The following is an 18007-nucleotide window of genomic DNA, read 5'->3' on the forward strand; positions in this document are numbered from 1 at the left end:
TTTGACCAAGTGGACGTTGTAAAGAGAAGTATATGACGCTGACCAATCAGCGTCATACACTTCTCTCCATTTATTTACACAGCACATAGTGATTTTGCTAGATCATGATATGCAGTCACATACACACATATTAACGTTATTGAAGTGTCCTGACAGTGAATAGACATCGCTTCCAGCCAGGACACAATGTCTATTCACAATCCTGACACTTCTGTAACGTTTGTGTGGGGCTTATTGACAGCAAGCGTGATCTCGCGAGATCACGCTGTAAATCTAAAATAGGTCATAACTCCGTCAAAATTGATAGTTTTTGTAAAAAAAAAAACAACACTGCTGTAATCTACAATACAGCGCCGATCACATTATGTACAAGATAGGGCACTTATAATGTGGTGACAGAGCCTCTTTAAGGAGTAACTTGGTTTGGATAACACACCCGAATTCCAGGAGTTGAATAACATTTTTCCACACGCCTTAACCTTCTTCCCTTAATCCCTTAATGACCGAGCCATTTTTCATTTTTTAGTTTTCGTTTTTCACTCCACGCGTTCCAAGAGCCATAACTTTTTTTATTTTTCTGTCAATGGAGTGGTGTGAGAGCTTATTACTTTCGGGAGGAATTGTAGTTTCCAATGGTACCATTTAAAGTACCATATAATGTACTGGGAAACTGGAAAAAAATTATTTGCGGCAGAAATTGGAAAAAACTGTGATTCCTACATTGTTTTTTTGGTTTTCGTTTTTACAGAATTCACGTGCAGTAAAAACAAGAACTTAACTGTATTCTGCGGCTCAATACGATTATGGTGATACCAAATTTACGTAGTTTTTTTTTTATATTTTATTACTTAAAAAACAAAACCTTTTTGTTAAAAAACAAAATTGTTTTATTTCACCACATTCTGAGAGCCATAACATTTTTATTTTTCTGTGGATTGAGCGGTGTGAGGGCTTATTTTTTGTGGGACGAGATGTAGTTTTTATTGGTACCATTCTTTGGTAGGTAAAACTTTTTGATCACTTTTTATTACATTTTTTTTGCGAGCAAAGGCGACCAAAAAACAGCGATTTTGGTGTTTTACATTTTTTATGGCGTTCAACATGTGCATTAAATAATGCTGTATTGTATTAGTTCAGACTTTTATGAATGCAGCGATACCAATTTTATTTCTTTTTTCCATTACTTTTGAAGAAATATGGGAAAAGGTTTTTTTTAAAAACTTTTATTATTATTATTAACTTATAATTATAATTTTTTTCCCTACTAATAACTTTATTAAACTTTATTTTTACACCATTTATTAGTCCTCCTAGGGGACTTGAACCAGCGATCATTAGATCGCTGGTACAATATACTGCAATTCTAATGTATTGCAGTATATTGTGATTTTCACAGGCTTCTGTTAAGCCATGCCAGAGACATGGCTTAACAGAGGCAGACAAAAAGTGAACTTTTGTAAATGACATGCCAAGAAATATTTAAAAAAGTCAGGCATAGAAAAACCAACCTCATGGATTGAAATACATAATTTTGCGTATTTAATTCGGGTTTGTTTACCTCTCCATATCAGGTCATTTATAATAGATTCAAGAGTTTTGAATATATTTTTGGTTAACAAAACTGGTCCATTGCCAACGACATGTAACACCATTGGCAAAACCACCATTTTAACCAACGCTATACGTGAAGAGTATTGGGATAACAATTTATTCCAGATTTTAATCTTTTGTCTAAGTTTTCCAAATAAGGGAGGAACGTTCAAGTATCCCCAAATATTGAAAGGAGTCTACAACTTCAATACCTACTTCCCCTCTCGCCATATAAGGTGGGTCAAAGGCCATAATTTTTTACTTAGACCAGTTAAATTTAACACCCGAACAGTTCCCAAATTGTTCATACATGCCGACGACATGCCCCACATCCCCGAGATCTCTCAGGAAGAGTAGCATGTCATCGGCGTACATCTTCTCCTCACTTTCTTGAACCAAAAAATTTTTATTCCTGGATCAAATCTAATCCTTATCGCCAATGTCTCTAAATAAAAGTGGGGATAAGGGGCAACCCTTACGGCTACCCCTTGATACTTGAAGAGGAAAAGTGGTAGAAAAGGTGCCCCCATACCTACCCTAACCCTTGGGTTAGAATACAGAAAATTCCCCCATTTAATTAAGTTCTCTCCCAAACCATATCTTTGCAGCGCCCCCCAAAGGAAACTCCATTCTACTGTATCAAAGGCCTTAGCTGCATCTAAGGACAACAGATCCCCATTATGGTATCTATCTCTTCCATATTCAATATTAACAAAGGCTCTTCGAATACTATAAGAAATCAATTTTGCTGGGAGAAAACCAGTCTGGTCAGAGCTCAACAGAGAAGGAATTACCACCATAAGTCTATTGGCTAGAATTTTGTCTAGAATTTTCAAATCGGTATTTAGAAGCGAGATAGGGCGGTAAGCGTCCAAATAAGACAGGTCCCTCTCAGTTTTTGGTATTAATATAATAGTAGCCTCTTCCATTGAAGGGGGTAACTTGTCCTGGAGATAGGCATAGTTATATAATTGAAAAAGATGTTCTACCAACACATCTTGATAATAAGTATAACCCTCATATGGAACTCCGCCTATTCCAGGGGCACTATTCTTTCGAAGATCTTTAATTACCTTAGATATCTCTTGCAAAGAAATTGAAGCCTCTAATCCTCCCCTCTGATCATCTGACAAAACTGAAATAGTTCACCAGGTGATCATTAGTATTTTGGCACATAGATGCATATAAATCCTGAAAAAATCCCCAAAATTCCCCTTGTACCTCTTCAGGACCCTTACACCACCCAGGACCCTCCTTTTTCCTAAACGCAGGAATAAAAGTTTGGGGACCCTGATTTTTTTAATTATATTTATGTAATAAAATTTAATATTTAATTGTGGGACAACTGGTTTAAGCATTTGCATGGATCGTTGCATTACAAGAAACTATTCCACTTAAAGCCCACCATTCATATTTCAAAATACAGTTGCATACTCTTTTCAATGACTTCTCATTGTTTTTAATTTTTTATATGGTTCAAGTGTATTTCTGTGCATAATATGAGCCCTTTACACAACAAAATATGCTTGAAAATATGTTGTGTGAACATGACCTTAGAGATAGCAGCAGGGAGTGGAGGAGGTGGTACACAGCAGATCAGAGTGTGGGAAGGGGGAAAGCTTCCAAGTCTTCAGGGAGGGCAGATCACACAGGCTGTCAGTATCAAAGTGTAGTTAGGGAGAAGAGCACAGACTAGTGTAGAGGGAAAGCTATGCTGATACATGAAAGCTAGTGAAGTCAGCAGCATCATGGACACACAGAACTCACATCCAGCATGTATTACTGAGGACACGTCCACATGACAATTGTCTTAAACTAGAACAGCTTGCAAACTGAATATCAAAGGGTCTGAAAATAAATTAAAGAATGAAGATTGGGGGCGTGGCTTAGCGGCGTATGTGAGAGGAAGCAGGAACCGGAGCTCCCGCTGCCGATACCCTGGAAATTATCCTGAGACTCCACTATACTAACGCGGACATACCTGTAGTGACAGGGGAGAAGACGGTGATCCTCCAGGTACAATTTTGGAGCTGATTGAAGCTGTTATGACCCGGTCCAGGAAATCTAAGGCGGCAGAGGACGGTGAGCTGGGGCTGCAAGATGGCGCCGACATGTGCTCGTATACAGAGAGCAGGGATGTGAGAGGGGCGGCAGCATCCAGGCTGGAACGCTTTGCTAGGAAGGCCCCTATGAAACCTGAGGCAGCTGGAGGAATGTCGGATGGAGGGAAGGAGCAGGCTGGCAGCTCAGGCTCGAGATATGAGCCGCTGCGAGCACAGATGGAGTCAGAGGAGGAGGAGGAGAATGGAGGAGACGCTCCAGGCGGTTCAGGAGGAGGATTGAATGGAGGCATGCAGAACTTGGACAAGCCGGGCCCCACGCTGGCAGATGTTTTTTCGGCGGTAAGCCTGAGTAATACTACGCTGGCTAAGCTTACTTGCCAGGTGGGGGGAATTAAGGAGGATTTGTCTGTCATACGTCATGACCTGCAGAAGGTGGCAGAACGCACAACAGCGGTGGAGGGCAGAGTCAGCAACTTAGAAGATGGCATGCTGCCCATGAGACGGGATGTAAATGCGGTGGCGGAGGATGTAAAGTATCTCTTATCTAAAACTGATGATTTGGAGAATCGTTTAAGACGAAATAATGTGAGGATGGTGGGAATCCCTGAAAAAGTGGAAGGGTCTAATCCGGATTCCTTTTTTGAAAAATGGCTATTGGAGGTATTTGGAAAAGAGTCACTGACCCCATTATTTGCAGTGGAAAGAGCTCATAGAGTACCCACACGTCCTGGTCCACCTGGGCGGCCACCGCGACCTGTTCTGGTAAAATTGCTCCATTATAAAGATAGAGACATAATTCTTCGACAGGCCCGGGAAAGGCAAGATATTCGGGTGAACGGTGTGAAGGTGTCTTTTTATCCGGATTTCTCTGCAGAAGTCCAGAAGCGGAGGATGCAGTTTCTGGACATAAAAAGGCGGCTGAAGAATCATCGGGTTCCATATTCTATGCTGTATCCTGCAAAGCTTCGGGTGGCGGCATTGGGATCCGTGCAATTCTTTGAAAGCCCGAAAGATGCACTCAGATGGCTGGACAGTCATGATGATCGCCTACGGCATGATCGTGAGGAAGCGGCGGCGTGATCAACAGGCGGATGGCTAAAGAAGGGACTCTGCTATGAAAGGAGGAAGATGAGTTACATGAGGGCATAAGGCCTTGTTTTTATGCAGTTTTATGTTGGTCTAAGGTTAGGCTGCAGTTCATGTGTCATTGATAGTTGGAGGGGAGGGAAGTGCTGTCAGTTCAAAGGCAGACTGAGATGTTGGAGTCATTAACAATACTAATTGTTTATTGAGGAGGAGGTAGCGGGAAGCTCTTGGTTCTGAAAGGGAAACACTGTAAGGGAAAAAGAATGTGTTTTTGCAAAGTGAGTGGGAAGCTGTATGGTCATAGAGGTGAAGTTTTCTTTACCAGCCCGGGCCCTCTTAGGAGGGTATGTTTATGGATAGTTGGGGGGGTTAGGGTGGGGGGAGGGGAGAGGTTTTGGAGGGAAAGGGAGTTTGCAACGCAGTACACTCAGATAGCCACTGGAGGTAATAGGAATAGCCATAGTCAAAAGCAAGAAACGTCCAGATGGGGGGTAGGGTAAATCTGTTGTCCTGGAATGTGAGAGGTATGGGGGAGATAGCTAAAAGGCGGGCTATATTTGATTACTTGAAAGGGCAGTCCGCTGGAGTGATGGGCTTACAGGAAACTCATCTTACTGCTGATACGGTGCAACAGATACATAGGGTATGGATACGGCACAGCTTTCATTCTTTTCATTCTACATACTCGAGGGGGGTTAGCCTCCTAGTGCATAGAGATGTACCGTTTAGCTGTTTAGATTCCTTTAAAGATAGGGATGGGAGATATGTTGGGGTGCATTGTAAATTGTTTAATTGGGAATGTATACTTGTGGTGATGTATGTGCCTCCCCCGTACTCTGTGGTACCAATGAGAGAGGTGTTGGAGAAACTGGCTGGCTGGCCTATGATACCGACCATATTGATGGGAGACTTTAATAATATAATGGATAAAGGGTGGGATAAATTTCCAAACGGGGGGGGGGAGAGATGTTTGTCTGACAAGGTTTGGTAAATACATGACGGAAGTTGGACTCACGGATATCTGGCGGGCAAAGTGGCCGTCTACGACGCAATACTCGTGTGTTTCATCTACATATGCATCGCTGTCCAGAATAGATTTAATGTTTAATAATGGAATAGGGATGGAATGTGTGGAGGGGGTGGAATATTTGTCACGATCGCTGTCTGATCATTCTCCAATGTTGCTAAAGCTCCGAACAGGTGTACAGACGGGGGGGCTGAGAATGCACTGGAGGCTCAACCCATTTTGGATACGCTTGGTGGGGGAGGAGACCATAACCATGAGCCTGAGAGAATACTTCGAATTTAATAAGGGTACGGTTCCTACAGATATACTGTGGGATGCTATGAAGGCGAATATAAGAGGGGTGTATATAAGGGAGATTACCCACATAAAAACTAAGACAAGGCAAATAGGTCAACATTTGACGGACCGGGTGACAATAACGGAGGCGAGCCACGTTACCAATAATAATGCGGAAACTTTAGCCCAATGGAAGGCGGCTCAAAAATTGCTTAGGGAACATCAGATGGAGCAGGCAGCTAATAAAAGATTATTTCTGCAACAAAAATACTATGAGGAGGGCGAGATGACAGGCAGATTGTTAGCAAATATCGCACGGCCGGCGCGGGAGAGTGCGTTCATACATCAGTTAAGGGCAGCAAGTGGGGCTCTGGTGGAGGAAACAGGAGATATATTAGGGGTGTTGACATCATTTTATAAGGAACTATATCGCACTAAGGTGGACTATCCGGAGGATCTTCTGTCAGAATATCTGGCAGAAATGACATGGGTTACTTTGGGAGAGGAAGAGAAGGAGGGGTTGGAGGAGTCAATTACTTTAGAGGAAATACAGGAGGCGGTGAGCTCTATGGCGAATGAAAAGGCCCCAGGGATAGATGGTATACCCACTGAACTGTATAAGACATATGGAGAGACGGTTCTGCCAGAGTTACTGGAGGTGTTCCAGGATAGTTTCGCCAGAGGGCGTTTACCGCAGACAATGTATGAAGCTGCTATAGTTGTGATTCCTAAAGATGGGAAAGATCGGACGCAACCTGACTCTTACAGACCGATATCTCTGTTGACTACAGACATAAAAATCTTAGCTAAAGTACTAGCTAATAGGTTGTCGCGCGTAGTGACTACAATAGTAGGGATGGATCAGTCAGGATTTATGCCAGCACGTTCTACAGCAGTTAACTTACGTAGACTTTTCTTAAATTTGCAGACAGATGCCCCGGATATGCGGTGTAGAGCAGTGTTGTCGTTAGATGCCGCCAAGGCGTTTGATAGTGTGGAATGGAACTACTTATGGGCTGTATTGGAGCGGATTGGCTTTGGAAGGAATTTTATTAAGTGGGTACAATTACTGTATAAGGAACCGGTGGCTCGGATCAGAGCAAATGGAAGGATGTCGGACTCTTTTAGGTTGGAGAGGGGGACGAGACAGGGGTGCCCACTTTCTCCGTTACTGTTTGCGCTAGCGATTGAGCCACTAGCAAATATGGTAAGACAACATCCGGGGATAGAAGGGTTTCGTTGTGGAGAGTTGGAGGAGCGTATAGCACTATACGCGGACGATATTCTGCTGTTCCTGGGGGAGATAGATCATTCACTGCCAGTGATAATGGCGATATTGGAGAGGTTTGGCAGGTTTTCAGGGTTAAAAATTAATTGGAGTAAGTCGGCGTTGTTACCACTCCAGCCAGTGAATACACCATTGATGATTGGAGGAACTGAAGTGCCGTGTGTACGGAAATTTAAATATCTGGGGATTACGGTATCAGCAAGGGTGCAGGACTTTGTCGAGTTGAACGTGTTTTGGAGTTGCCCAAGGCTGAATATATATTGGAAAGCAGTTAAAGGCATGGTGTTGCCCGAAAAACATGTTTTTTTTTTAAAAATTAAACATTTAGTGTGTGGGTGATTAAACATTGTTCAAATTTTTTTATTTTTTTTCGCGAGTCAGGAAATATTATAAATTTTTTCTAATTTATAATACTACCCATTTTTGGTCACTAGATGGAGCTAGTTCCCAAAATTGCAGCATTGCAACATTGGGTTAAAAGCCCTCGCTCTAGTGAGCTCTCAGCATCCCCCCCTCCTTTATCCTGGCTAGTGCCGGGATAAACGAGGGGTTTGAAAGGTTTAACCTCCTACACTGTGTGTCGCCATTTTTTGAGGTAACCCACAGTGTAGTAGGTTTACATACAGTAGTAAACACACACAAACACTAACATACATTGAAATCTCTTACCTGCTCCTGCCGCCGCGGCTCCCTCCGGCCCGTCCGCTCCGTTTGCTGCCGCTGTTCCATGTGCACAAGTCCGGAAGCCGCGACCGGAAGTAGTAATATTACTGTCCGGCCGCGACTTCCGGTCCACAGGAAAATGGCGCCGGACGGCGCCAATTTCGAATAGGACTGTGTGGGAGCGGCGCATGCGCAGTTCCCACACAGACGCCGTACACGGCAGTCAATGGGACGGGAGCCGTTCACAGTCCCTATGGGACTGTGGCTGCCGTATTCCATGTCTGTGTGTGTCGTTAATCGACACACACAGAAATGGAACAAAAAATGGCAGCCCCCATAGGGGAGAAAAAGTGTAAAAATAATAAACAGTAAAACACAAACACACAAATGAATATAAACGTCTTTATTAAAGCACTAACATCTTTAACATATAAAAAAATTATTTGTGATGACACTATTCCTTTAAGGGAATAGTATCTAGAGTATATGGTAGAGATTTCCCACTGGAACCTAAGATCTTTTTATTGGGTTGTATGGGGGAGGAAGGAGGAGATGGGGTAGAATTACTGGCTATAATTAAGGTTCTGTACCATGCTAGGAAATTAATTGCAAAATATTGGCTGCAGGCGGATCCCCCGGAGGTGGCTGAGCTAGTTGGATATGTTAATCACACGGTATCACTGGAACACCGAATATATCTAAAAAGAGGGGCAATGCATAAATATGAGAAGCAATGGAGTAAATGGGTGAACACCTATAGTAATGTGACACATTAGATGAGATTTGAAGGTGGACTGACGCATATATATGTGTAAAGTATGGTGAGATCACGGGCAGGCATACAGGAAGGAGGGAAGAGGTGGAGGGACTTGGCGAATGAAGGAACAGAGGAGGTACTGCGAAAGGGGGGGGGAGTTCGGGTGTTAGGGTTAGGGAAAGGGATATATATACTGGTACAACTAATGATGATGAAAGGCAAAGTGTAATGTAAATTACAGGAATTTTGTTCTAAGCACAAGATGTTATGTTGTTACTTTGCTTTTTCTCCTGTTGACTGATTCTTTGTACTTTATCAGAAATGAAAAGGATGTATAATTCATGTTGTATTTTCAATAAAAACTTGTCTGATTTTAAAAAAAAAAGAATGAAGATTGCAGCCTGAAACTTAGTGCAAACTTTCTAACTCATGGTTACTACTAACATACATAAAAAAAAAAAATCTATGTCAAAAGTTTCCATAGCATTTAAGGATTAAACACAAAAAGCCAATCATATATTAGAGATAAAACTCATTTTGTAAACTGATTTATTTCAAAGGATGCTGGCCCTATGCTAACTTCTATTCTGGAAGAAGACCAGCTCATCCCAATGAAGGTTATCTGAGACTAGATAAACAGAAAGCGGTTGTAGTGTTCCAGGAATGACTACATAAATCTAGCAAAATAACTTATCTGGCAATAAGTCTGTGAATAACTTGTCAAAACAAATTCAAGTCATTTATTAAAAGGGTTTAAAAGATTGTTACTACTAACAGTGACATTTAAGGGAATAAGTCTACTATAAATATTTTGTTGCACAGATGATTCCACTTGTGGGTACATAGAAAAATTATAAAGATCAACAGTTCAAAACTCAAAAACAAAAAAATTCATGAATTATTAAAGCATGCCCTGATGATAAACTGATGACAAGCTCCCGTGCTGCTGGGACCCACAATAATCAGCTGTAATCTGCTGGGCAATCTGGCATCAAGCGTTCAATTGCAGCACCACTACAGGGGAAATGAAGCATTACATGATGCTGGATCAAATCAATGAATGTGTGTAATGCACAGACGTGCCAAGTTCTCTAGAGAGAAATGCTATTTGTAGCCGTTCTCCACTCTGGCTAAAAGACTGAGGTTTACGAATGAGTGATTCCCCTAGTTTAATTTATAATGCCCTAATATGGTTCTAAAAAAAATTGACATCCCCTTTAAATATATTTATTTTAACCTGTTAAAGACCAACCATGGTACATGTACGTCATAAGGGGAGGGGGTGGTATTGAGCGGGCTCACAGGCTAAGCCCGCTCCATATGCTGTGGGTCTCAGCTGTATATTTCTGCTGACACACTGTTCTAATGCCCGGAATCGGAGATAACTCCAATGTAGGCTGTTTAACTACTTAGATGCCACGGTCAATAGTAACCGCGGCAGCTAAACCGATACAAAGAGGGGGGCTGTAAAGGATCTGCCAGGCACAGCTTCTTTATCAACGCCCATAGGTAATCAGTCTGCACCTGCTTCTAGGTCTGTGAGACTGACTCCATCTTCCACCACTCAGGATGGCAGGCTTAGGAGTGGGAGAGCCTATCGCAGCCTGGCCAGACGGAGCTAGCTCCCGCCCTCTGTCTATTTATACCTGCCTTTCCTGTTCCTCCTTGCTTGTGAATCTTCTCTGTTGGTTTCCTGGCCCCGCTGCAGCTTCTTGTACTATTTGTCCCTGCTTCCTATTGACCCTGGCTTGTTGACTACTCTCCTGCTCTGCGTTTGGTACCTCGTGCTCTCCTGGTTTTACTCGGCTTGTTCACTACTCTCCTGCTCTGCGTTTGGCACCTCGTACTCTCCTGGTTTGACTCGGCTCGTTTACTACTCTTGTTGCTCACTGTGTTGCCGTGGGCAACTGCCCCGTTTCCCTTAGGTTCTGTGTTCCCTTGTCTGTTTGTCTGTCGTTCACTTATTGAGTGTAGGGACCGTCGCCCAGTTGTACCCCGTCGCCTAGGGCGGGTCGTTGCAAGTAGACAGGGACTGAGTGGCGGGTAGATTAGGGCTCACTTGTCTGTTTCCCTAGCCCCATCATTACATATTCACAAGCCCAAATACCTAGTCTACCCTGATCCCTGACACTACTATGGACCCCCGTTAGACCCTGGTTCAGCAAATGCAGGGTCTCTCCCTACAGATCCAGGCCCTGGCTCAGAGGGTCAACCAGCCTGATGCTACCATGGTAGTGCCCCTCACCTCACCTCTTGAACCCCACCTCAAGTTACCTGACCGGTTCTCAGGGGACCGGAAGACTTTTCTCTCCTTTCGGGAGAGTTGTAGGCTCTATTTTCGCTTAAAGCCCCACTCCTCAGGTTCTGAGAGCCAGCGGGTGGGTATAATTATGTCCCGGCTCCTGGAGGGGCCCCAAGAATGGGCCTTCTCCTTGGCTCCTGACGCCCCTGAAATTTTCTCCGTTGATCTTTTCTTTTCTGCTCTCGGACTCATTTATGATGAGACTGACAAGACTGCCTTTGCCGAGAGTCAGCTGGTGACCTTACGTCAGGGTAAGAGACCTGTTGAGGAGTATTGTTCTGACTTTAGGAAGTGGTGCGTAGCTTCTCGGTGGAATGACCCTGCCTTAAGGTGCCAGTTTAGGTTGGGCCTGTCGAACGCCCTGAAAGACCTGCTAGTTAGCTACCCCTCTTCTGACTCCCTAGACCAGGTTATGACTTTAGCGGTACGACTTGACCGACGTCTCAGGGAACGACGACTTGAACGTCTTGGTGTTTTCTCCTCTGACTCCCCCATGATGCCTCCCGAGGTTCCGTTGCTTCGTTCTTCCAGGGAAGACTCGGAGGTAACTATGCAACTCGGGGCCTCCGTGTCCCCCCAAAAACATAGAGAGTTCCGCAGGAAGAATGGTCTCTGCTTCTACTGTGGGCATGACAAGCATCAAGTGAACAACTGTCCTGGGCGTAAGAATAAGCAGCCGGAGGAACTTCCGCGCCTAAGTGATCATCGGAGAGGTCACTTGGGCGCACAGGTATTTCCCGTAAATAGGAAACGTAATAAAATCTTGCTTCCCTTTCAGGTCTCTTTTGGTGGTAGGTCTGCTACCGGCAGTGCCTTCGTGGATTCAGGGTCTTCTGCTAATATCATGTCTGTGCAATTTGCTATGTCTCTAGCTATGCCTTTGATTGATTTGCCTAAACCTGTCCCGGTAGTGGGTATCGACTCCACTCCTCTTGCTAATGGTTATTTTACACAGCATACCCCTGTTTTTGAACTCCTTGTTGGCTACATGCATTTGGAGCAGTGCTCTGTACTGTTAATGCAGGGATTATCGTCCGATTTGGTTTTAGGCCTTCCCTGGTTGCAGTTGCATAATCCCACGTTTGACTGGAATACTGGGGATCTTACCAAATGGGGTAATGAATGCTTGACGTCATGTTTTTCTGTTAATTCTATTTCTCCCCCTGAGGAGGTGAACACGCTACCTGAGTTTGTTCAGGACTTCGCTGATGTTTTCTCTAAGGAGGCCTCCGAAGTGTTACCTCCTCATAGAGAATACGATTGCGCTATCAATTTGGTACCAGGAGCTAAGCTCCCTAAGGGTAGAAGGATGGTGGTCTTAGGCCATGCATTGACTACCGAAACTTGAATAAGGTCACTGTGAGGAACCAGTATCCCCTTCCTTTGATTCCTGATCTCTTTAATCAGGTTCAGGGGGCCCAATGGTTCTCTAAGTTTGATCTACGGGGGGCTTATAACCTTATCTGCATCAAAGAGGGGGATGAGTAGAAGACTGCGTTTAACATGCCCGAAGGTCATTTCGAATACCTCGTCATGCCCTTTGGGTTGTGTAATGCTCTCGCGGTCTTCCAAAATTTCATAAATGAGATTTTAAGAGACTACCTGGGGGTATTTCTTGTAGTGTACCTTGATGACATACTTGTGTTTTCCAAGGACTGGTCCTCCCACATTGAGCATGTCAGGAAGGTGCTCCAGGTCCTTCGGGAAAACAAACTGTTTGCGAAGACCGAAAAATGTGTGTTTGGGGTGCAGGAGATACCATTTTTGGGTCAAATCCTCACTCCTCATGAATTCCCCGCCAAGGTCCAGGCTGTGGCGGAATGGGTCCAACCTGCCTCCCTGAAGGCGTTACAGTGCTTCCTGGGTTTCGCTAATTATTACAGGAGATTTATTGCTAACTTCTCGGTCATCGCTAAGCCTCTTACGGATCTCACTCGCAAAGGTGCTGATCTCCTCCACTGGCCTCCTGAGGCTGTCCAGGCTTTTGAGGTCCTTAACCCCTTAAGGACGCAGCCTTGTTTTGGCCTTAAGGCTCAGAGCCCATTTTTCAAATCTGACATATTTCACTTTATGTGGTAATAACGTTGGAATGCTTAAACCTATCCAAGCGATTCTGAGACTTTTTTCTCGTGACACATTGAGCTTTATGTTAGTGGTAAAATTTGGACGATATATTCAGTGCTTATTGGTGACAATTTGCAAAATTTAGGGAACATTTATAAAAAATAGCATTTTTCACAATTTTAATGCATCTGCTTGTAAAACAGACGGTTATACCACCCAAAATAGTTACTAGTTCACATTTCCCATATGTCTACTTTAGATTGGCATCGTTTTTTGAACATTATTTTATTTTTCTTGGACGTTACAAGGCTTAGAACATAAACAGTAATTTCTCTTTTTTTTAAGGAAATTTCAAAAGCCTTTTTTTAAGGTACCTCTTCAGTTCTGAAGTGGCTTTGAGGGGCCTATGTATTAGAAACCCCCATAAAACACCCCATTTAAAAAACTAGACCCCTCAAAGTATTCAAAACAGCATTTAGAAAGTTTTTTAACCCTTCAGGCTTTTCACAGGAATTAAAGCAAAGTGGAGGTGAAATTTGCAAATTTCATTTTTCTTGCTGAATTTCAATATTATTAAAAACTTTTTGTGTAACACCGAAGGTTTTACCAGAGAAACACTACGAAATATGTATTTCCAGATTCTGCAGTTTTTAGAAATCTCCCACATGTGGCTCTAGTGTTCTTGTGGACTAAAACACAAGCCCCAGAAGCAAAGGAGCACCTAGTGCATTTTGAGGCCTCTTTTTTTATTAGAATATATTTTAGGCAGCATGCCAGGTTTGAAGAGGTGTTGAGGTGCCAAAACAGTAGGAATCCCCCAATAGTGACCCCATTTTGGAAACTACACCCCTCAAGGAATTCATTTATGGCTGTTGTTATCATTTTGACGACACAGTTTTTTCACAGCACCTATTTTAATTGGGCTGTGAAATTAAAAAAATGACATTTTTTCCAATAAGATGTAACTTATGATCAAAATTTCCTATTTTTACAGGGAACAAAATAACCCATTTTGTTGCCCAATTTGTCCTGAGTGCGGCAATACCCTATTTGTGGTGATAAACTGCCGTTTGGGCCCATGGGAGGGCTCAGAAGGAAAGGAGCGCTATGTGTTTGTTGGAGTCCAGATTTTGCTGGATTGGTTTTCAGGTGCCATGTCGCATTTGCAGAGTCCCAGAGGTATCAAAGCAATGGAAACCCACCAGAAGTGACCCCATTTTGGAAACTACACCCTTCAAACAATTCATTTATGGGTAATGTGACTATTCAGACCCCATAGTTTCTTCACAGAACTTATCTGAATTGGGCTGGGAATTTAAAAAAAAATAATTTTTTCCAATAATATGTAGTTTTAGGTCAAAATTTCTTATTTTCACAAGAAATAAAATACTCCATTTTGTTTCCCAATTTGTCCTGAGTGCAGCAATACCCCATTTGTGGTGATAAACTGCCGTTGGGCCCATGGGAGGGCTCAGAAAGAAAGGAGCGCTATTTGTTCTTTGGAGTGCAGATTTTGCTGGATTGGCTTTGGGGTGCCATGTCGCATTTGCAGAGCCCCAGAGGTATCAAAGCAATGGAAAACCACCAGAAGTGACCCCATTTTGGAAACTACACCCCTCAAGGAATTCATTTGTGGTTGTGGTTATCATTTTGACCACACAGTTTTTTCACAGCACCTATTTGAATTGGTCTGTGAAATAAAAAAAATGACATTGTTTCCAATAAGATGGAATTTTTTATCAAAATGTCTTATTTTCACAGGGAACAAAATACCCCATTTTGTTGCCCAATTTGTTCTTAGTGCGGCAATACCCCATTTGTGGTGATAAACTGCCATTTGGGCCCATGGGAGGGCTCAGAAGCAAAGCAGTGCTATGTGTTTGTTGGAGTCCAGATTTTGCTGGATTGGTTTTCGGGTGCCATGTCGCATTTGCAGAGTCCCAGAGGTATCAAAGCAATGGAAACCCACCAGAAGTGACCCCATTTTGGAAACTACACCCCTCAAGGAATTCATTTATGGGTGTTGTGACCATTTTGACCCCACAGTTTTTTCACAGAACTTATTTGAATTGGGCTGGGAATGAAAACAAAATAATTTTTTCCAATAATATGTAGTTTTGGCTGAAAATTTCTAATTTTCACAAGAAATAAAATACCCCATTCTGTTGCCCAATTTGTCCTGAGTGCGACAGTACCCCATTTGTGGTGATAAACTGCCGTTTGAGCCCATGGGAGGGCTCAGAAGGAAAGGACCACCATTTGGCCTACTGGGGATTTTTTGGAGCAAAGTCATGTATGCAGAAGCCCCTGAGGTACCAGTACAGTTGAAACCCCCAAGAAGTGACCCCGTTTTAAAAACTACACCCTTGAGACATTCATCTAGAGGTGTAGTGAGCATTTTGACGTTATTTTTTACCAGATTCAACTTTTCTGTTACCTATAGGGCTGGGTCTAAAAATATTAAGGCTGATGCACTGTCGCGTAGCTTCATGGCCAGCCCTCCTTCGGAGGAAGATCCTGCTTGTATTTTGCCTCCAGGTATAATCATTTCCTCTATTGATTCTGATTTAGTCTCTGAGATTGCGGCTGATCAAGTTACAGCTCCCGGGAACCTTCCTGAGAACAAGCTGTTTGTTCCCCTACAATTCCGGCTAAGGGTACTTAGGGAAAATCATGACTCCGGACTATCTGGTCATCCAGGCATCCTGGGTACCAAGCACCTCATTGCCAGAAACTATTGGTGGCCTGGGTTGCCTAAAGACGTTAAGGCCTTCGTCACCGCTTGTGAAGTTTGTGCTAGGTCCAAGACTCCCAGGTCCCGACCAGCGGGCTTACTACGTTCTTTGCCCATTCCCCAGAGACCTTGGACCCATATCTCCATGGATTTTATCACCGATTTGCCTCCATCTCAAGGCAAGTCGGTGGTGTGGGTTGTAGTAGACTGCTTCAGTAAGATGTGCCACTTTGTGCCCCTCAAGAAACTACCCAATGCTAAGACGTTAGCTACCTTGTTTGTCAAACACATCCTGCGTCTCCATGGGGTCCCTGTCAATATTGTTTCTGACAGAGGGGTACAATTTGTTTCATTGTTTCTGAGAGCCTTCTGTAAAAAGTTGGAGATTGATCTGTCCTTCTCCTCTGCCTTCCATCCTGAAACTAATGGCCAAACTGAGAGGACTAATCAGTCTCTAGAACAATATTTAAGGTGTTTTATCTCTGACTGTCAATATGATTGGGTCTCATTCATTCCCCTCGCCGAATTTTCCCTTAATAACCGGGTTTAATCCGCGGTTTTCCTCCGTTTCACCTGGTAGTTCCAACAATCCCGAGGTAGAAGTCGTTCATCGGGAACTGTGCACAGTCTGGGCCCAGGTTCAGAAGAACCTAGAGGCGTCCCAGAGCATACAAAAAACTCAGGCAGATAGAAGACGTTCTGCTAACCCCTTGTTTATGGTCGGGGATCTGGTGTGGCTATCGTCAAAAAATTTACGCCTGAAAGTCCCGTCCAAGAAGTTTGCTCCCCGGTTTATAGGGCCGTACAAGGTCATTGAAGTCCTCAATCCTGTCTCCTTCCGACTGGAGTTGCCCCCATCTTTTCGAGTACATGACGTGTTTCATGCCTCCCTCCTTAAACGCTGCTCCCCGTCCTTGGCTCCCTCGAGGAAACCTCTGGTCCCTGTTCTCACCCCTGAGGGGGTAGAATTCGAGGTGGCCAAGATTGTGGACAGCAAGATGGTCCAAGGCTCCCTCCAGTACCTGGTCCATTGGAGAGGATACGGGCCTGAGGAGAGGACGTGGGTACCCGGCCGGGATGTTCACGCTGGGATATTGGTCAGGAGGTTCCACCTTCGTTTCCCCAATAAACCAGGTCCACTTAGAAAGGGTCTGGTGGCCCCTCTTAAAAGGGGGGGTACTGTAAAGGATCTGCCAGGCACAGCTTCTTTATCAACGCCCATAGGTAATCAGTCTGCACCTGCTTCTAGGTCTGTGAGACTGACTCCATCTTCCACCACTCAGGATGGCAGGCTTAGGAGTGGGAGAGCCTATCGCAGCCTGGCCAGACGGAGCTAGCTCCCGCCCTCTGTCTATTTATACCTGCCCTTCCTGTTCCTCCTTGCTTGTGAATCTTCTCTGTTGGTTTCCTGGCCCTGCTGCAGCTTCTTGTACTATTTTTCCCTGATTCCTATTGACCCCGGCTTGTTGACTACTCTCCTGCTCTGCGTTTGGTACCTCGTGCTCTCCTGGTTTTACCCGGCTTGTTCACTACTCTCCTGCTCTGCGTTTGGCACCTCGTACTCTCTTGGTTTGACTCGGCTCGTTTACTACTCTTATTGCGCACGGTGTTGCCGTGGGCAACTGTCCCGTTTCCCTTAGGTTCTGTGTTCCCTTGTCCGTTTGCTTGTCGTTCATTTATTGAGTGTAGGGACCGTCGCCCAGTTGTACCCCGTCGCCTAGGGCGTGTCGTTGCAAGTAGGCAGGGACTGAGTGGCGGGTAGATTAGGGCTCACTTGTCTGTTTCCCTACCCCCATCATTACAGGGGCTTAGTAGAAGCACAATATAAGTATTGCAGTATATTGTGCAAGTAATCCTACAATCGCTAGTTCAAGTCCGCAAATGGCCATGTCAATGGAAAAATATTGTGGCAATCAGGCCCCCACTGATTAGTAGGTGATATGCTATCACTTACTATGGTGGGAAAACCCCTTAAAAAGGTTATGCAGGATAAGAAAAACATGGCTGCTTTCTTCTAGAAACTGTGCCACACCTATCCATGGGTTATGTGAGATACTGCAGCTCAGCTCCATTTACATAAATAGAGCGGAGCTGCATTACCAGACACATCCTGTGGACAAGTGTGGCACTGTTTCTAATAGAATGCAGCCATGTGTC

General features: G+C 44.0%; 1 protein-coding gene across 1 annotated transcript in view; it reads right to left on the minus strand.

Annotated features, from left to right (window-relative positions):
• Positions 1 to 18007, minus strand: part of LOC142656620 (vitellogenin-like) — a 138400-nt gene that overhangs the window by 74381 nt on the left and 46012 nt on the right. The window lies entirely within an intron of this gene.

The sequence above is a fragment of the Rhinoderma darwinii genome, chromosome 6, assembly GCF_050947455.1.
Source record: "Rhinoderma darwinii isolate aRhiDar2 chromosome 6, aRhiDar2.hap1, whole genome shotgun sequence".
Taxonomy (NCBI): Eukaryota; Metazoa; Chordata; class Amphibia; order Anura; family Rhinodermatidae; genus Rhinoderma; species Rhinoderma darwinii.